This window comes from Leptonychotes weddellii, chromosome 9, assembly GCF_054177405.1.
Source record: "Leptonychotes weddellii isolate Sample4059 chromosome 9, ASM5417740v2, whole genome shotgun sequence".
Classification (NCBI taxonomy): domain Eukaryota; kingdom Metazoa; phylum Chordata; class Mammalia; order Carnivora; family Phocidae; genus Leptonychotes; species Leptonychotes weddellii.
In genome coordinates, this window is record NC_138377.1 from 40156271 (window position 1) to 40163993 (window position 7723).

General features: G+C 43.4%; 1 protein-coding gene across 3 annotated transcripts in view; it reads right to left on the reverse strand.

The window, feature by feature from the left end:
- The window catches only part of SAMD4A (sterile alpha motif domain containing 4A), a 198537-nt gene that overhangs the window by 133116 nt on the left and 57698 nt on the right, over positions 1-7723 (reverse strand). Inside the window, exon 1 of one of the 3 annotated variants that reach the window (XM_081830490.1) lies at positions 8-92. The exons of the other annotated variants lie outside the window; for them this stretch is intronic. The gene's annotated coding sequence lies outside the window, so the exon portion shown is untranslated. Of the gene's footprint in view, positions 1-7; positions 93-7723 lie in introns of those variants that run through there. 3 annotated transcript variants of the gene reach the window in all.

Below are 7723 nucleotides of genomic sequence, written 5' to 3' on the forward strand. Positions count from 1 at the left end.
AGCTTACTCAGTGACTTTCACAATCAGGGCAAACAATTCCGAAGGGTGCATTCCTTTTTCCTCTTTCCTATAGTTCTTTTTCAAAATCAGATCTGTTGAAGAGGAGCAGAAGGAAAGTGAGTAGAGCAGGGGATGGAATTTTTGGTTTTTTAATTGAGATTTAATAGACATAATACATTTTATTAGTTTTAGGTGTACAGCATAATGATTCAATATTTGTATATATTGTGAAATGATCACCACAATAAATTTAGTCAATATCCATCACCACACATAGTTACAAATTTTATTTTTTGTTCTGAGAACTTTTCAGATCTACTCTGCTAGGACTGTTAACTGAGTCTCCACACTGTACATCTCATCCCCACTAAGTCCATGTTAAAGATGTATTGATCTTATAACTGGAAGTGTATACCTTTTGACCACCTTCACCCATTTCACCTACTCCTCCCACCCCCTGCCTCTAGTAACCACAAATCTGATCTCTTTTTCTATGAGTTTGGTCGTAGTTTGTTTGTTTTTAGATCCTACACATAGGGAAGATCATACATTATTTATCTTTCTCTGTCTGACTTATTTCACTTAGCCTAATGCCCTCAAGGTCCATCCATGTTGTTGCAAATGGCAAGATTTCCTTCTTTTTTATGGCTGAGTAATATTCTGCTCTACATAGATCACATTTTACATAAGGGATGGGGTTCAGGGAACAGGGTTCTAACTCTCCTGCTCCTGCCTATTGTCATAATGATCTTTACACCAAGCTCCTTGCTTATCCAGTGCTTTATTCTTACTGAACATCTGCCTTCCTATACAGATATTAGAGGAACTAAAGATGCGGTTGAATCAGTAAATCACATTGAGACCTCTGAGGAAAGTGTTATTTTCCCATATAGTCCAGGACTTTCCAGCCACATGTTGGGCTCAGGGCTGGGCTCCCCATCATTCAGAGGCTTTGGTGGGCCAGTGACTCCGTCTAATGCATCTCCTTATATTAATTAATGCTCGCAGACTTATGATACCGTGTTCAGAAATGCAGGATTTGTGGGTTCAGTTCAAGTAACTCACTTCACCTTGATTCAGAATGCTTTTCTCTTCATCTGGCCCTCTGACCCCTCCCTTTCTTCTCCCTCCTCCCCTGCCTCCCATCCAGGAACCAGGAAGTTGGATCATCCACTCAACAGGATCTCTCGTACCTGTTATTTCAGTGACTAACACAGCACCAGACACATAGCTAGTATTGAGTGAATGTCTGCTGAATGAGCAAAGATTTGCCCGGATTTGGGGTCACAGTCAGCACCAGATGGGTTCAAAAAGGATTCTGCTACAGATAGTCAATGCCTGGCCGATTTGAGGATCATGTCAGGTTTTCCACACCAGCCCTTGTTTTTATGTTGCTTCTACCCACTTCCAATTCCCCAGGTGTACCTGGTGTCCTCCTCGCTGAATGGAGGCCCTTGTGTTGTACTCCCCGAGCACGACTTTTCCAGCCCAGGCAAAGCTTCATCCATATTATCATCATCTTAGTCTTCTGCCCTCAATGAGATGTCGGGAAAGAAACCTAGTAAATAAGTTCAAGCCATAGTACTGGGAGAAGATGAGATAAATCCAATGTAGAGAGAGACTTAGAACTCATATCTACCTTCCAAGAACTTAGAATGTAATGACTTCTTGATAAAAGCCCAGGTAGAAAATTAAATGCCATTGCTCCTCTACACACACACACAAAGAGGCTCCACATAGAAACTACGCTGGACTTGGAGTCAGAAGGGGGTTTGAAGCTTGGGTCTGCCTCCTACTGGCTGGTTATCTTAAGCAAAACATGTACTCTCTCTGATCTGAAATGTTATCACATGTACAATGGAGAGCATGATGTCCCCATCTCATAGTGCTGTTACTTAGATTAAATGCAGTGACATTTATAATGCAGCTTTGTCAAATGTAATGTAGAGAAATGAGCGAGTATAGTGAAACAACAGTGCAGAAAAGAAGGACAAGAAGAGGGGTGCCTGGGTGGCTCAGTCGTTAAGCATCTGCCTTTGGCTCAGGTCATGATCCCAGGGTCCTGGGATCAAGCCCTACATTGGGCTCCCTGCTTGGCGGGGAGCCTGTTTCTCCCTCTCCCACTCCCCCTGCTTGTGTTTCTGCTTTCGCTCGCTCTCTCTGTCAAATAAATAAAATCTTAAAAAAAAAAAAAAAAAGGACAAGAAGACTATTCCTCGAAAATCCAGAATAGAACAGAGAATACAAAATTGGCACCATATGAAATGCATTTCAGAGGAGACTTGGGTTGTGATTTGTAGGGTCTAACACATAATCATAATATCAAAATTACAAGTGCTCCCTGCTGGTAGACCCAGTGCCTTCCTACAGATGGTGGTGATGAAGGAGATGATAATGTCTTTACTAAGCAATGATCATATACATGGCACTATTCTGAGCACTTCTTATGTTTTATCTGGCTCAACTGGACAATAACCCAATGATGGGGTAAGTAATATTATTATCCCCACTTCACAGATGAGAAAATGAACTAAAGCCCAGAGAGCTTAATTCACGATTAAGTGCAATTCTCCCTGAGCACACACTTTTCTTTTCAGTAGACTGTTGAGAGAGAGGATAAAAACATCAGGAAGTGAGGGGTGCCTGGGTGGCGCGGTTGGTTAAGCTTCCGACTCTTGGTTTTGGCTCAGGTCATGATGTCACGGTCATGGGATCGAGCCTCGCTTCCAGGCTCCACGCTTAGCGCAGAGTCTGCTTGAGTTTCTCTCTCCCTCTCCATCTGCCCCTCCTGCTAGTGCTCTCTCTCTCTCTCTCAAATAAATAAATAAATCTTTAAAAAAAATCAGGAGGTGAAAGTCAAGCTTTTATTCAGCAGGATTGAAAGGGTGAAGCAAAGAGAGGAGAAGTTCAAGATCAGGAGTGGGATGAGGTTATAGACGCTGAGAAGAAACCTGCAAGAATCCTACTGGGAAAGACCAAAAGGACATTCTTCATAATGGAAGACAAAATGTCTGTGTGTAAGGCGAAGGCCAGTAGGAAGCAAGGAGAATGTAATTGTTGGGAAATCAACAGAGATCATACCATGGCATTTCCCCCACAGCCTGCCCAGTGCACCAGGCACACTAATCAGCAACGTTCTCATTCTCGGAGGCACGACATGCTGCTGTGACAGTCGAGGGCTGGGGTGAGAGCACACTGATGAAGCTGCCGCCACCCCAAAAGCCTCGTGCCACCTCTGAGCATTCAGCGCCATTCCTGTGAGCAATGACAGGAGGAAACAGCTAAAGGTAGCTGTCACCACCAGACTGCTAATGAAAACCAGAAAGTCTGCAAACAAAACTGCCAACTTCTTTACAATTAAACGACCACGCAGAATAGAATCAATTCGGAAAAGGGGCCCCTTCCACTGGGAACAGGTTTCCTCAATGGTGAGTCCCCAAACAGACTTGTCTCGGAGGACCATCTACCAAAATGAGATACATACATCCTGACACTGTCTTTGCCGTTCCATATTCTTCTTCTTCTAAATCAATAAATAACTGAATCTGTGTCAATTGGGACTTCTTACGTCCCAAACACAGATAAGAGATTTCAGAGATCTTTATGGCCATGAGAAAGAATTTATAAAACCAGAGTAAAACATGGAAACCCATGGCACAAAAGCTGCCAAGTCCTATTATGAGAAAGAGGGATGGAGACAGAGAGCGGCGGGGAGGGGGGCAAGAGAGAGAAGGAAAGAGAACATTCCTGAGGGGGAAAAAAAGGTAGTAGTCCTGTACTGCGTTTTATTTGATTGAGGGGAAGGCCAACACAAGTCACTCTCTTCCTTGATTGGCTCAGGGTAACAGGTTTTGCATATGATGATTTAAAGGCACATGGGAAACAAAATATGCAGGTTATTTTTTTTATCAAACACAAATATTTTGCTTTAATTAGCCAATGCATGCTGACTTTTTTGCCAAACGTATTCTGTTAAAAATATACAGAATTGCAAGGATTTGGTATTTTAAAAGGGAGTAGTTTGTCAAAAGCAGAATGCTAGACCTCTTTATAACCTCACCAGTGACCCAGATGTATTAGAACTAGAACCTGGTAGCAAGTAATTGTGTGTGTGTGTGTGTGTGTGTGTGTGTGTGTGTGTGTTAATCAATACCAATTTGACATTTAAAACATCTAATCAAGGTAGGCAAGCAGCAGGAACCACTGGCATACTGAGGAAATGGAAGCAGTGTGATATAAACTGACTTGTTTGGAATCCCAAAGCAAAGGAGAAATAACCTAAAAACCCCAGGGTTGAACAAGGGACGCAGGCCTACATAGAAATGCGGAGAGAGTCTGAGTGTGAGGACCCCCCTCAAGGGAAGGAAGAGAACCAACCCCACCCTATCAGGCCACAATGGCTGCCACTGCTTCTTGTGGCCCACCTGGTGGCGGCTGGGAGGAATGGCCCCCACTGGCGAGGCTGGCTACCCCCCTACTGCCTCTACATCCCCTCGTCCCCAACCCTGATGCCTCAGTTGAGACAGAAGGTAGGGTGAGGTGAAGGCCAGATGTTTTAGGTAAGGGCACAGACACGCTTGACAAGCAAAGATGCTGAGAGATCCCACAGAGGCTCAACCACCCTGTTTCTTTTCTTACGTCTTCAAGGCTGCAGGGCAGGCTGGAGATCACAGTGAAAACAGTGTCAAGAGCAGCCGCCTTGGCTCCGTGCTCCCAAGCATCCAGCATGGCGCGAAGAACTTTACAGCCGATATTTTGTTTAACTCTCACAATAACTGTAATGCAGGTTATTTCCCCCATAATAGAGGTGAAGAAACAAAAGCTTAGAGTCAAGTATTTTGCTGGAGTCAACAAGTACCAAGTGGCATGGCCCACGGATCTGTTAAGCCGTGTCCCCTCCCCCCAGCATGCCAACCTTACTCTGGCATCTAGAGAGACAAATGGGATTCTGAGCCCCACGGTTAATAAGCCTAAACTTGGTCAGATTTTAAAAAATAAGACATGCCAAAAGGCAAAGTCAATCCTGTTTAATTTAGGGAGGAACGTTTCTTCAACAACAACATTGAAAATAGGACTAGTCACATGTCCACTCTCCTAGAACATGAGTAGACACTGGACCCAGATAATAGAACCAAGTTTTCAATTTCTAGCCTGGCTAGAAATTATTATGAATAGTTTCCATGATAATAGAAGTTAACTTTGAGATTCTATTATAACTCAGAGTATAATCTATCCTGAAACAATACAAAAAGTGACTGGCTTAATCTCCTTAAAAAAAAAACAAAAAAAAAAACCTCTCTTGTTGCTCAAAGAATAGTAACAAACTGTTTTACTTACAGACAAATCTTATAAACTAAGGACTTACAGATGAATATGCTTTTAAATCAAGGAATTTAACAGCCTCTTTGATAATTTATTTTAACTTCTCCTTTTTTCCACATTTATTCTCATTAAGACAGAGGATATCTATAATGTTAAAAGTTTATAATATCAATCACTAAATATTCACCCTCAGGATGCCAATATTCTAGAATTCCATTGCCTTGTTTCACGGTAAAATATTAATGTGTACAGAGATTTGTATAGGATTAGAGAGCCAACGCAGCATGACAAATGGGGCAAATTCCATGCACAACATTATGGGAAACATCAGGTTAGTATGCTCCTAAGACCAGCTGCTCCATGCTAGAGCTCCCTGGTACAGTCACCCATGAATCACGAGGATTCACAGTTGCCCCAAGCCTGTGGCATTCACCAAGTGGCTTGCTTGAGCAAAGACAAGACTTCTTCTGCTCCTGGAGAGTGAAGACTCCCTATGTTGTGCCATAATCTCCCTGTAGCAAAAACAGCCTCAGGGATTTATATCGTTTCCAGGAAGAAAGGATGCATGGATGGTGACCATTTGGCAAAAAGCTATAAACGTTGGGACTGGGTGCAAGAACTGACCTATTCTGATGTTTGAGTCCTTCCTTACATATAAGAACGCGTTAGCAGAAAGCTTATGGAGTCGGCACTGTTTGTTGGTGTATGAAGAATTCTTAATAAAAATTTCAAGAATTCAAGAGATCCCGAGTGGCACATAAAACAAAAGGGAAAGAAATTTCATCTGCGGGGGATCCTAAAAGGCCATTTTAGAACCAAGTGAACATAACCTCACTGAGCGTTCCTGTTCATCCTCCTTGGCTAGTTCCCAAGCTTCTCCCAGCCTCTTAATGCTAAAATGACTCAGTTCTTGGTCCTTGTCTCTCCTCTATCTACCCTCACTCCCTTGGTGATCTCATGCAGTTTCATGCCACGCTGATGGTCTGTAGAGCAAACAACTCCCAAGTCTATATCCCTACCCTTGATCACTCTCTTGAATTCTAGACTTGTATATCCAACTGCTTGTTTAACACTGGACTTGGAACTATAATAAACATCTCAAATTCAACATGTCCCAAATTGAAAGCACTTAACACACACATTAAGTCACTTACTTATAACCACTATATGAGAATGGTGAGATGTATTCTCATTTTCTAAAGGACAGTGAAGCACAGAGAGGTGAGATGCTTGTCCAGGGTCATACCTCTAGTGAGTGACAGAGCCAAGAGGGCACCATCATCCTTGAGTTCTCTCTCTCCCTGTCTTCCTCCTCCCTGCACCTCTGCTCCCACCCCTCAGTCCTCCACATCCAGTCCATCAGCAAAGCCTGCAGACTCCACCTCCTCCATCTCTACTTCCACCGCAGGCCCGAGATCCATGCTCTCTCTCGCGTGAGTCACTGCAATAGCTCCTCATTAATCTCCCTGCCTCCTTCCACTTGCCCCCAACTGTCTAGTCTCTACCTCACAACCAGAGCCATCTGATAAAACCAACCTTTAGACCCTCTAATAGCTTCCATTCCACTTAGAACACACTCTTTTAAGTTGAATCAATATGAACTCTGCCTTCCTGTCCAACTCACAGCCAGGCACCCTCCTCTTCATCCACCAGCCTTCAGCCACGGTTGTCTGCTTTCCAGTCCTTGAACACACCAGGGCTACTACTTCTGTCTCGTAGCTTAGTCCCAGCTGTTGTGACCCTAGATCTTACATGGCTGGCTGGCTCATCGTCTGGGACTTATCCTCAATGTCACGTCCACAGAGTGACCCTTCCTTGACCACCCAATATAGAGTAGCCCCTGCCTCCACCCCACCTACCCTCCCTTATACACTGTAGTCAGGATTCTTTAGATGGCCAGTTGGCAATATCCATCAAAACCTAAATGCACATACCTAGCCATTTGACCCAGCAATTCTACTTCTAAGAATTCGTTCTAAATATAAACTTGTACATGTGTGAAATGGTATATGTTACAGGATTATTTATTGCTGTGTTGCCTCTAACAGCAAAATGCTGGCAACACCCTAAATGTCCATCAGTGAGAGCTCCCTAGATAAATGATTACATATAACAACATAAAATAAATGTATTTGGTGCAATATATGTTAAGAAAAAAAGAAGAAGAAGAAGGTAGCAGGAGGGGAAGAATGAAGCGGGGGGAATCGGAGGGGTAGACGAACCATGAGAGACGATGGACTCTGAAAAACAAACTGAGGGTTCTAGAGGGGAGGGGGGTGGGAGGATGGGTTAGCCTGGTGGTGGGTATTGAGGAGGGCACATTCTGCATGGAGCACTGGGTGTTATGCACAAACAATGAATCACGGAACACTTCATCTAAAACTAATGATGTAATGTATGG